The 12851-nt window shown below is 42.4% G+C and overlaps 1 protein-coding gene across 19 annotated transcripts in view; it reads right to left on the bottom strand.

Annotated features, from left to right (window-relative positions):
• RHOBTB1 (Rho related BTB domain containing 1) overlaps nucleotides 1–7403 on the bottom strand; it is a 117020-nt gene extending 109617 nt beyond the window's left edge. For 3 of the 19 annotated variants that reach the window (XM_057308250.1, XM_048218732.2, XM_048218737.2), the window contains exon 1: nucleotides 6813–6977. The gene's annotated coding sequence lies outside the window, so the exon portion shown is untranslated. Of the gene's footprint in view, nucleotides 1–6164; nucleotides 6671–6812; nucleotides 7001–7224 lie in introns of those variants that run through there. The other 16 variants (XM_048218741.2, XM_048218742.2, XM_057308241.1 and 13 more) reach the window with 12 other exon arrangements.
• Nucleotides 7404–12851: the final 5448 nt, after the last annotated feature.

Here is a 12851-nt window from a genome sequence, read left to right as displayed (position 1 = left end):
AGCTGGAGAAAGCGACACATCATGAAAACTGGGATTAAACATTCTTTGAAATAAGAGTACTGTACTCTGTGGTTTGGAAAATGCTCTAAATAGCCCTGGCTGTGTAAATCAATAAATTAAGATGTGACTAAAGATCCTAAATATCTCCCACATTATTAGATGTTTTCCTGGATTAAATTCTTTATGCATATGTGAAAGAAATAACATACCGATAGATGAAGATGACATGAGGTCACAGAATTCTATGGGGCACTTACTGGGTACTGGAAACCACGTGAGAGCTCTGTGCTCATGCCCTGGGAGGGAAGGGCTGTTGTTCGTTCTGTTTTGCAGAGAGGGAGAAACTGAGGTTTGGAGAAGCAAAGTGATTTGCCTGGTCACAAAGCTAGTCACAGGAGAAGGCTGGGGTTGGAACCTAAACGGTCGGGCTCCAGAGCCCTGATGATCCCATTTCCTGCGTTATCAGTCAGGTGGTTGCTTGAATTCTCTCTGATAAACTGATCTGCTTTGCGGTTTAAATGGCTTTGGGGAGAACTTTCTTCCTCTTCTTCTTTTTTTTTTTAAAGATTTATTTATTTATTTATTTATTTATTTATTTATTTATTTGACAGAGATAGAGACAGCCAGCGAGAGAGGGAACACAAGCAGGGGGAGTGGGAGAGGAAGAAGCAGGCTCATAGTGGAGGAGCCTGATGTGGGGCTCGATGCCGTAACGCCGGGATCACGCCCTGAGCGAAGGCAGACACTTAAGGACTGCGCCACCCAGGCGTCCCTGGGGAGCAACTTTCTGAATGATTAGTCTGAGCTTATCGTGTGCAAATTAATTTAAATATTAGCCAAAGCGGAACAGTTAAGATGGCAAATCTGCTATGAAGAGTAACGCATGCAATTAAAGTTTCCTTGACTTTGGATCGGAGTATATGATTTAGATTGTCCATAATATTCCCTCTCCTAGGAAAGATAATGAAGAGTTGAATGTTTTCATCTTAAGATCCTCAATTAAAAGTACTAACATTATTTTACTAACTTGTTTCTGCACTTACTGTTTTTTGATAATGAAATTTTAACTTAGAAAAGGTAGATTTTAAAGCTTTATCTAAATCCAGATCAAACAATCATTTTTCTCTCCTTTTTTTTTTTTACTCCCCCAAACCGTTCTTACAGGCTGCTGAGCCACGGATCCCCCTGGAATGCCAAGGGCAGTAGTAGCAGTGGTAGTATATCCAGCACTAGGTGCCACTGATTGAATATTTATGCCGTATCACCCACTGTGCCAAGCACTTCATTTTATCCTCACAACAGCCCTGTTAGTAGCTCCTATTATTATTCCCAATTCCCATTTTAGGAGATTGGGGCCCACAGAAATTGCACACACACCAAAGGCTTCCCAGCTTAATGGAGGAGTTTACACCAGGCCTATTGACCCTAGAGCCCAGGCTGCCTACAATATCACTCTGACATCTCCCTTTGTCTGATCATCTTCTCCTCCCTAACCGATACATCACTAAGGATGAACTGTTTCCCAATATAGGCAGTCTAAAAACCCTTTAGAATTTAAGGCTGTCCACAATCTGGACTTTCTAAAAACCAGTCCCAACTAATTTCTCAATATTCCTTACTAAATATCCCCAAAGCCTAAGGGAACCTGCCTTCTGTCAAAGCTTTAAGAAGTCTCCTAAACCCACAATCCAGCTAAATTCTCCTGCGCTTAAAGGCCTGGGTGGCTTAGTCAGTTAAGCGTCTGCCTTCAGCTCAGGTCATGATCCTGTGGTCCTGGGATAGAGTCCCACATTGGGCTCCTTGCTCAGCGGAGAGTCTGCTGCTCGTCCTGCTTGTACTCTCTCTCCGTCAAGTTAACAAATAAATAAAATCTAAAAAAAAAAAAAAGCCACGTTCACATTCCACTTATCCAAGCTACCTTCTAGACTCACCAGCCCAGAGGAAGTAGTTTGAAGAGCTGGCCTCTACTGTCTACATTGCAGATGATCCTGATGTCCCCAAGAGCTTTGGTAGCCTGGGATCCATGGAATACTATGAGAGTTCTGTTGGAAAGTGCTGTTGGGCATTTTTCTCAGGAGCATGTTCAGAGCTTTTATACCAGTTTCTCAAAGCTTAACAACCACTCAACATTACTGTCTCCCCTCCCCACCACCAAGTTCTGGAAACTAATGGCATTAAATGCTAATGTTCACTGAGCAAGGTTGCCAGATTTAGCAAATAAAAATATTATATGGGACATGCCTATACTGAAACATGATTTGTTGTGTATTTGAAATTCAAATTTAACTGGGCATCGTGTACTTGATCTGCAACCCTTTCCTTGAAACTTTTGTGGATATTAATCTTATCTCTCTACTATACTGAATGTAATCGTCTGGAGGGCAAGGGGCTTCATTATTGCTCCACAGAATTTAACACTTAACTTTTATTGCTAATTACTGATTTACTTTTGTGGTCCAACAGAAACATTCTGGAACATTCTTGATTTGGGGCCGATATCAAACCCAGTAGCTGTATCATGATTATATACATATGGCATATGGCTTTTCCTACAAGAAAACAAATTCCCATCATACTAGTATGCTATTTGCTAGCTTCAAACACATCAGACTTTTCCCCAATTATCTTTGTTTTTAAAAAAAATCCACTTACAAGGAACCTGGGAAAATTCAAAACATACTAAAATTATTATTGGATCTCAAAGTGAGGTCTTCAGACTATTTGATCGGGAAAATCACGAAAGGTGTTAAAAACGCAGTTGTCTGGGTCCAATCTCAGAGCTATTAATTCAGAAATGTGCAGAAAGGCTCTAAGCAATCTGAGTTTTTAAAAGCCTTCCAGATGATTTTTATGCCCTCTAAAGTTTAAGGACTGCTTTTTTATGGGATGTAATACTCTAGCAAGGATTGCTCTTTAAGTTAGAGAAGAAAAGTTATTTTAGTCCTTAAAAACAAGCCATCATCATTTGGAGTTCAAAATATCAATCATCTTTTAAACGTATCTTGAATCTATCATGCTAGTGGTAAATGCTCAGCCCTGTAGATTTGCCATTTGGAGCTCCCCAGTGTTTAAACAGAACTGGTAAACTAATGATAGGTATTAAAAGGCTGCCTGATGGATCATTAAAATAGTAAATGAGTCACTGAAATTTAAACAGGCCATACAAAATTTAAAAAATAAGATGATCTGAAGTAGAGTGTTCTGCTGTGTACTAATGCTGCTATCCAGGATTGGTCTGGGAAACCGAAGGCTCTTTGGAATTTCTGGGGAAAAAAAAGTGTCATTGCCTCACGCTCCCTACCCCTGTTGACTGGGTGGTCCCTGGGATTTTTGACTCCTTGGTGAGATTTGTGCTAGTGTGGAGGTCAGGACGCATGGGTTCTATATGTGCTATGTGTCCTCATCCATAAAACAATGGTTTAGACCAGTAGTTGGTCTCCAGTGTGCCTTCTGAACCCAAGTTCCTATTATCATTCTGAGGTTCAGTTTTTTTCTTTGTAAAATATGGGGTTTGGACCATATGCAGTGTGTCTATTTGTCCAGGGTGCCCCAGGGTTGTCGTGCCGTCTCCAGTACTATTCTTGGATCCCCATTCATAACTCAGGCTCGCTGTAACAGTGTAAGATCAAGGGTGCTTCATTCGGGTTTTCCCAGGGATGGGACAATATATTGGCCCTTAGCACATGCCCTTTGTAGGAGATAATTATTCATTATATAATTATCATCATATAATGAATAATTATTCAACACACATGTATTGATCACAGCTATATGTTGTGTGTCACTGTGCCAGACCCTGGGAATACAATAATGGAAAAAGGTCAGGCAGAAAGAGTTCTGGCCTCATGTGGCTTACAGTCTGATGGGGGGAATGATGGAGAAGATAAGAACAACAGCCACATATAAACTGATGTGTAAATAAAATAAGTGCAGTTTGTAATCAGTGTTTTAAAGGGACCATGGAGCTTGAGATAGAAAATAATAGAAGACTGTTTGGGAAGAGCCTCTTGGAGGGGGCGATATTTACTTGGACCCGCAAGAAGAAAAAAGATAGACCGGGGAGGGGATTGGAGGAAAGGCCAGGGCAGGGAAGAAGATATTCTGGAATCCCGTGGGAGGAGCAGTTTATGTGCTTTGCATCCAAATGTCCCTTCCACCTCTGAGAGAGAATTTAATCCAAAACTAGGGAAAGGAAATCAGAGGCCCCGAGGGTTTAAGGGACTTATCTGAGGTCAAATGGCCAGTTAGTCAATGGGAGAATTCTTCCACGCCTCAGTCCAGAACGTGAGCCCTTCTGAGGGATCAGGATCACAATGCAGCAGGAAGCACCACAATGCTTTGGTTCAAATCCTAGCTCTTTGACTCATCAATTGCTCGTCCTTGGGCACCAGAGCTTCTTTGAGACTCAGTTTTCTTTTGTGTGCAACACAGATGACATTGACTGCACATCAGATTGTTACAGGGATTGAATGAGACAATGTGGCTCAGTGCCTGGTATATCACAGGCTTGGTGCTTGATAAATACAGACTCCTTTGATTTTTCACCGAGTGCTCTTTCACCCATACCAAACTGTTGGAAAATAAGTAGGGCAGAGGTTAAGTTATTTGGATAAAGGAAGAGCACTAGAAGAGGGGAGGTTCCGGAATGCCAGGCTGGGGCCCATTCAGCAGCTACCCATCTGAGGGCTGAGTGGAGGAAATGAGGAGGGACCACTGAAGGTGGGAAGATGTCAGGAAAAACATCCCCAACTTCGTGGTTCTGCTCACAGCTTACTCTGCTAGTGGGGAATCTACAGTTGTCTTCATAAAACAGAAAAGACCATCCCTAGGATTATTTATACTACAATTAGCATGAAGAAACAGGTTTTACTCTAGGAGACCAGTAAGCAGAAAAATGATATGCTTTATTATTAAATACACATAAAGAGAAAAGTGTGATGTTAACATGTCACTCAATCCACTGGGAACAAATTAATTTAATTATCTGCAGGATATTAAAATGATTGCTGGTATTAAGGATACTTAAAAACCAAGCCCATGATATTGGAAGAATGAATAATTTATCTAAGTAACTATGAAGATTTTCTGCATTGTGAACAAAACCACAGATTGAACTAAAGCCTTAAAATACTGAGAGGCATATTTCATGGATTAAAGCGGACAGCTAGCTCTAAGGCCATCCCACAAAACCTGTTTGCTCTCCCCTTAGATGTACCCAAAACGTGAGGGAATATTTATGGTTCAAGCACATTTGAAACAGGGCTGAATATTTCTTAGTTTCAGAAGTTCACTGGGTCCCTTTTCCCCCAGCCATAAGGTAAGTGCCATTCCATATATAACTTTTTGAAATGCTGCTTACTTTATGATTCTCTGCCGATGGTGCCTTATGGGAGAAATTTTATTTCAAAGTTTCATAGGATGTGACTTGAACTCATTATTTTACTCCAAACTCATTGTTTAATTGACAGGAAACATGCATTCTAAATCATCTTGTATGCATGGCAGAAGCAGCTACATAAATTTAACAATGGGTGGATTATTACTATTTTGCATATTTATGGAATTTTATATTCAGGAAGCATTTTACAAATCTTTTATTAGTTAATCCTTTCACTTACGAGTGAGTCTGACAGGTGGTAAACAATGCTTTGGGTTTTAAATTGCCAATATGTGAAAACTTTAAAAGGGGGAAAAATCTGCATTCCTCCTTGCTCCCAAACTTGCCAAGAGCACATTTTTTGATAGTTTTTTCCCCTCACCAGAGACCAAGGGTAGAGGCCTGCAAGCAGTTTGGTGCCCACCTGAAACACAAAGAGAAGGGGGCATACTGGGCTCCGTCCCAGGTCAGGTGGCCAACATCAGGGGAAACCTCACAAGACACCAAGGTGATATTGACAGCATTCCCAATAAAGACGCATCCCAGTAACAGAGCACATAAAAAGACACATTAGGAAGCAATATTTCTAAAACTATGCAGTAAACTTGGTTGTCAGTTCTAATGATGCCGTACTTACTGGACTCACTCTCTAATGATATCACCAGTTCTCTTCAAATGAATGCATGCATGTATATTAAAGAAGTAAAACCTACTCAAACTAAGAGTTTGTATTTTCTTTTTTCAAAAAGTCACAAATGGAAAACACGAAGCAACTTTGAACACTCACTTCAAACTTTTTAGGATCCTCCAATGTGCCCCTCCTCCAGATACGAGAAGGTGTTGGGAGAGCAGGGCAAAGAAAGCCTCTGTGGATTAAAATCGCATTGTTGACCCGAACCTTTTACAGCCTAGGGCTTCCAGAGCTACCAAACCAAGAAAAATCAATCACGCATCACCTGAGGGCTGGACGAGAGGAGCCGCAGATGCTGCACCTACTTTCTGAAGACTTCAGCGTGGACACGTCCTGCCCAGATTCTAATCTCTTCTGAGTGACAGGGTCTCTATCCCTCTAATCCCTCAGGCCTCCGCCTCCTCCTGCGTAGTGAGTGCGTGTGCGTGTGTGTTGTGTGTGTGTGTGGGAGGCCAGTTGGGTTGGAGGGTGCAGAAAACACCCAAAGTATCTTGGAAGCTAGCACCCTCTGGGGCCCCGTACTTTCTCAGTGCAGCTAGACAGCTGTCAGGAGGTCAGCGTAAGGTAACCAGGTCACCCCCCTTTCAGGGGTGCAAAGGGATGCTCCAAGCCCTCGCGGCCCCCGAGCGTGCAGATACCGCGAGAGCGCGCACGGAGAGACCCTCTGAGTAACACCCCCCACCCGGGCGCGTTCCCCATTCCCCCAGACGCGGCCCCGCCCCGCCCCGCCCGCGCCGACTCTACCTGCAGACGCTGGAGGCGCGGCGGCGGCTACGGCTGGCGGTCCGGCCGTGGGCCCGGCGGACGCTCGGGCTTTCTAAGCAGCCCGACCCCACCCTCTCCCACCTCGGGCGCCCCCCGCCCGCCAGCAACCGCCCCGCTGGGCCACCTCGCCGCGGCCGGCCGCCGCCTTTCTGCGGGGCGGGGGCTGCGGGGCCTTCCCCGCCCTCGAGGCCTGCTCCGAGACCTTCGGGCGGGGCCCTGGGCCGCCCCCGCCCCCCCTGCCCCCCCCCCGGAGCTGGCACTCCGCGGAGCCGGCTCCACCCCCCACCCTCGGCGTCCCCGAGCCCTGGTCAGCCCAAGTGCCTGTGACCCCGCCCTTGTCTGCGCAGGGCCGAAGGTACTGCGCCCCAGTGTCGGCGTCCCCACGACCCACCTCTGGGATTCCCGTTGGGGTGCCAGGAGGGGGGCGACTCCTTCTACCAATGGAGGCCAAGTCTGGGGAAAGTTTCTGGCGGAGTCAAGGGTCAGTCTTTTCTTGTAGGGACGTTCTCTAGCCAAGAGATAGAAACCCAAGCGATTTTATCTGCGGTTTCTGCTGACATCACAAACCACACATCACTCGGTGTCGTGTTGGGTAGTTTACACAAAGACTCCGTATCATTACTGCAGCCGGCTGCACGTTCGCCCTTCAGAACCTCAGCCGAGTGACATTTCAGTGGAAGGGTTAAAGGAACTTAATTTTTTAAATAAAAAGTGGATGCTGGAAACCAATACATTACATGCTAGCTCTGTCCCAAGCTCCAAGCATGGTCAGGTCTGAATAACTCAGACCTTTCAGTGACCAGGATTACATAGGCTGGTCGCTACCTTGCACTTCCAAATCTCCAGAACTTTCCCTCTCTTTAGTCGTCTTTTTTATTTCCCCGGCTATATGGAGGAGGGGTGAAAATGAAATGCAACAAAAACAATTCGAAGAGCTTTTAACGGTTGGTATAAAAGTTTATGGGAGAGACAGTCTGCAATCATTGAAAATAAGATTCGAAAATTATCTGTAGATCTCACTCATCAGTTTTACCATTTTGCTTGAGTTTGAATTGTGGAAGGCTAGTGGTATCTTATATTTAGCAGAAATAATACTTTTCTAAGAATTATTAAGCAGATTAAATGTATAATATGGTTATGATGTCGGATCAGGGTAAAACTCCCTTTACAGAAAAATGTGTTCACCAGCTGATAGGAGACACAACATCTTTTTGGTGAGATAAAATTGGTTTTGTCTTAGAAGTTAAATGATAGAGAAAGGTAAGGTAGAAAACAGAATCTCTCTAGTCCTACCTGCCATCTAATGAGTATAGTGCCTTTTTAGCTTCCCTCTTTCTTCTAATTGCTCCTAATAAGTTGTAACTTAAAGATTGCTCAAAGCTTTGATATTCATTCATTCTTTACAGTATTTAATGAGGGCTCAAAAACTGCCTGGCATTGAGCTTGGTGCAGATGATATAAAGATGAACTAGACAGATACAAGTCCTATCTTCTAGTAGCTCACATTCTATGGGAGGAGAGACAGCCACTAGACAGGCAGGTGCAAACATAATTGCACCTGTGAAAAGTATGTGGAAGTATGGAGTGCTAGGAGAGGACACCCTCCAAGTGGTCTGACTTTTAGATTCCTATTTTGTTTTGAATGCTAGAGTTATTTCAGTGCTGCAAAGTTTTGTTTTTTGTTTTGTTTTGTTTTGCTATCCTTTTTTTCGTGTCACATATTCAGTCCATCAGGAAACCCTGATTAGCTACAACTTTAAAACGTTTTCCAACTCTAACCCTAACTACCACTCTCCCAAAGCAGCATTGCCTAATTGGTTTTCTGAAAAAGGCTCTGTTCTTGTCTTCCTGCTCTCAATCTTGCCCCTATGGTCTATTATCCATGGAGAATTTAAGGTGACCCTTTAAAATGGTATGTGTTAGCTCATGCCAACCCTCTGCTCAAAAACCACCCAACGGCTTCCCATCACTTTTTTTTTTTTTAAGAATTTATTTATTTGAGAGAGAGAGAGTGCACGCAAGCATGTGTGAGCCTGGGGTGGGGCCGAGAAAGAGGGAAAAGCAGACTTCCCGCTGAGCAGGGAGCCTGATGGATTGATGAATGTGGGACTCCATCCCAGGACCCTGGGATCATGACCTGAGCTGAAGGCAGATGCTAAACCGACTGAGCCACCCAGGCGCCCCCTTCCCATCACTCTCAGTCACTTCCCATTGTGACGGTACAAACTTGACCTTAGCCATCAAGGCCTTAAATGCCACCCACCTCTCTTTACCTCCATCTCCAACACTGTCCCCTGCCCAACCCGGCCACCCTCTCTGGCCTTTCTGCTCTTCTCTCATCCCTCAGGCACCTGCCTCTTGGACTTTTTGAGCCTGAACTCTTCTTCTAAATATTTAGAGGTTTGCTCCTCAGTAACAGATATTTGCTCCCTCGTCCTTGTATCAGAGAGGTAATCCCTGACCACCTATTCTAAAATAGCCTCCTCTCAAAACCCTCTCACTTTCTCTTTGTTCTACTTAAGTTTTCCTTGTAATATACATGTGCACACATACACATGCACACATTTATTGTTTGTTGTCTCTCCTTTAGAATGAGAACAACTTGGTTATAGTGTCATTCACATAGAAGACACAAAATAAATATTTCGAAAGAAAGCATATAAATTGGGGTGCCTGGGTGGTTCAGTGGGTTAAGTGTCTGCCTTCGGCTCAGGTCATGATCTCAGGGTCCTGGGATTGAGCCCTGCATTGGGCTCCCTGCTTAGTGGGGGGGTCTGCTCCTCCTTCTGTGCACCTCCCCCCACTTGTGCTCTCTCTTTCTCTCAAATAGATAAAATCTTTAAAAAAAGAAGGCATATAAATTATGTTATGGACTGAATGTGTCTCCCCAAAATTAATATGTTGAAGCTGTAACCTCCAATGTGACCAAATTTGGAAATAGGGTCTTTATGGAAGTAATTAAGATTAAATGAAGTTGTAAGGGAAGGGCTCTGTAGTACTGAGGAAAGGCCATGTGAGCACACAGAGAGATGGCAACTGTCTGCAAACCAGGAAGAGAGTTCTTACCAGGAACCAAGCCCACAGGCACCTTGATCTTGGACTCCCCAACTTCTAGAACCGTGAGAAACAAATGTCTGTTGTTTAAGCCATCCCATCTATGGTTTTTTGCTATGACCGCCTTAGCCAACTAAGATAAATTACATAGAATGTAAAAGAAAGAGTTTAGATACAATCTATACTCATACATTATAACTAATCATTTCAGGATTACTAATGCATGAAATGGTGTGATGGTGTGACCTTTAGCCAATTAACAAACTTTGCAGCACTTCCTAAAATAATTGAGGCTTGAATATTAATCTTATCTGGACCCAAGAATAGAGTATTTATTTATTTACTTTATTATTATTTTTTATTATATGTTAGTCACCATACAGTACATCATTAGCTTTTGATGTAGTGTTCCATGATTCATTGTTTGCATGTAACAGAGAATAAGTATTTAATGTACACAAAAGTCTTTTACAACTTGTTGTTTGTTTCTGAGGTCATGAATGGCAGAAGCTCAGAGGAGTAAGAATGGTCTGATCATGGTCACCATGGTGAAAAATGCTGTTTCAAGAGAGCACAGCCTCTAAACTGCATAAAAGTTTCATACTGGTCCAGGGAAGGGCTCTTATGCTACCGTGTGCCTAGAACATAGTCATGGCCCATTGATATTCAAGCAAAGTATCAGATACTTCAGATAACAGCTTTCCTTACCTACCACAACTGCTTCTACCCTTTATCTCCAAAACAGGCTATGGGCAGTAAACTTAGAACTTCCATTTTTTTTATTAAAAAAAAAAAAACACCCTAAGCTTTTGCAAATATATAATATACGGATTGATACTGGCACCAGTTGGTCTCCTCTCCACCCTTGCAGAGGTATTTTGAGGAAATACTGGGAGATCCCACACATGGGGGGGGGCGCTAACATGTGATCCCTGCTCTTTTTTTCATTTCCATTGTGTTGCATCTTACTGATTTTATGTGTGTTCACTTAAGGAATTAAGGGTTCCATTATTCAGTATTAACCAAACCAGCAGTCAGAAAATGGCAAAGTGGCTTAAAAGGATTTCTGTAAAGAAGATAATGCTAATAATACAAGCATAAGCAAACAACAGGAAATTGGTAGAATTGAAGCTTTTCTGACTGTAGTAAGAATTCTTTGCCATAATGTGAGGTTAACAATGTTGACGATTTACTTAATTCAGTCTTACCAGAAGTCAGCTTCTGCTTCTCACTGAAATGATCAAGAAGACATATGAAATAAGGATTTATATCTAATTTTATTAGCAATGAGCCTTACCTTAAGTATATATTATACTTTGAGACATAGGCTAATGATAATATGAAGCAGTGTAACTAGCAAGAAAATAACAAATATGATCTAGTTCATCATTGATTTTTTAACAGTTCCATTTGTGTTTATATTTTATAATGTATAATGGCATATGCAATACATGACCTGATTAATAAATTAATAAATGAATAAATATTGGGGATATATACTGAACATTTTTAACTGTGGATTGTCTATCAGAAATGTTTGGAAACACTGATTTATATAACCAGGGGTAAAATAATTCATTAGAACCCACAATCCTGCTCCTGAAAGAAAAAAAAAAACAAAACAAATAAAAATCTTCTTAATCACAGAATACCTCTTCAAGGTATGTATTATCCAGCACCTTTTAAAATTTTATTTTATTTATTTATTTGAAAGAGAGAGAGTGAGAGATCATGAGCAGGGGGGAGGGGTAGAGGGAGAAGCAGACTCCCTGCTGAGCAGGGAGCCCAATGCAGGGCTCAATCCCAGGACCCCAAGATCATGACCTGAACTGATGGCAGGTGCTTAACCGACTGAACCACCCAGATGCCCTATCCAGCCCCTTCTTTCTGTCTTCCTTCTCTTTTCTGTCTTGTGATCATTCCACAATTTCAAGAGAAGTAAGAAGAGACCTTGTTAATTTACTATGGTATTTGGCAGAGGAGATTAAACTTGCCAAATAGAAGTAGTTTGGGGTCTACTTAGGAGTGTTGCTTACCCTGCTATTCTAGTCTAATAGTATGACTTTATATTCACCTGTCTTCTTTAAATTAGTTAGCTTTTCTTTTAGAATGGAATGCACCCACAGAACCTGGGATTTGAAATAATATGAAAACACAAACTCTTCTTACTGCTTACACCTAAGAAAGGTTTGCCCTATTTTTTTCAAGCTCCCCAAAACTTCCCTTCTCCCCGCCCTAAGACTTACCATGTTTATCTGTGGGATGCATTTATAAATTTCCAGTTGCTCAGCCACAGCATTGTGTAACGATTGAGCTCAGCATATCTTTAGCAGGAGGACTGTTTAGTTCTGTTCTCTTGGATGAGTATCATGACACCATACAATTTGGAGAGTCAAGGGAGGCTGTCAAGAAGAAGCTGAGGCTTGGAACACCTACCACAGGGCCTGCCTGCGGTCAGAGCCCTGGATCCTGGCAAAGACTAGATTCCAAACCTTCTCACTTGTCATTCTGAGTGTTTTTCACTGTGATAAGTTACTGCAGAGTGAGCTGGGTGAGAATGTCGTTTTTCTTTGCAAGAATGTAGGACACCTTGGATTATGCCTCACTGTGTCCGTACACATGTGTCTGGCAGGCCAGGGTGTTTTAATTCCCCAAAGAGCCCTACCCCAGAGGGTGCCCATGAAGGAAAAGGGATCATTCTTTCCTAGAGATTTGTTTATTTTGCAATTAATAAAGGGTGAGAGGAGACCTTAGAAATTATTTTATTTTTATATTATTTATTCTATTTTTCTCCTTGGGGGGTCTCAAAATTTAACTCCGCACTAAGCCACTGCCAGCTCCTATTTTGCTAATTAGAACTTTAACCTTCATGAAATAATATTATTTTGGTAATACAGTCTTAATGAAAAATAATAATAAAAATATCAGTAAGACACAGGCAGGCAGAGTCCTTTAAACCACTTG

This window comes from Ursus arctos, unplaced genomic scaffold (genome assembly GCF_023065955.2).
Source record: "Ursus arctos isolate Adak ecotype North America unplaced genomic scaffold, UrsArc2.0 scaffold_7, whole genome shotgun sequence".
NCBI lineage: Eukaryota > Metazoa > Chordata > Mammalia > Carnivora > Ursidae > Ursus > Ursus arctos.
Note: the sequence above shows the minus strand (reverse complement) of the source record. Positions and strands in the feature narration are given on the sequence as shown.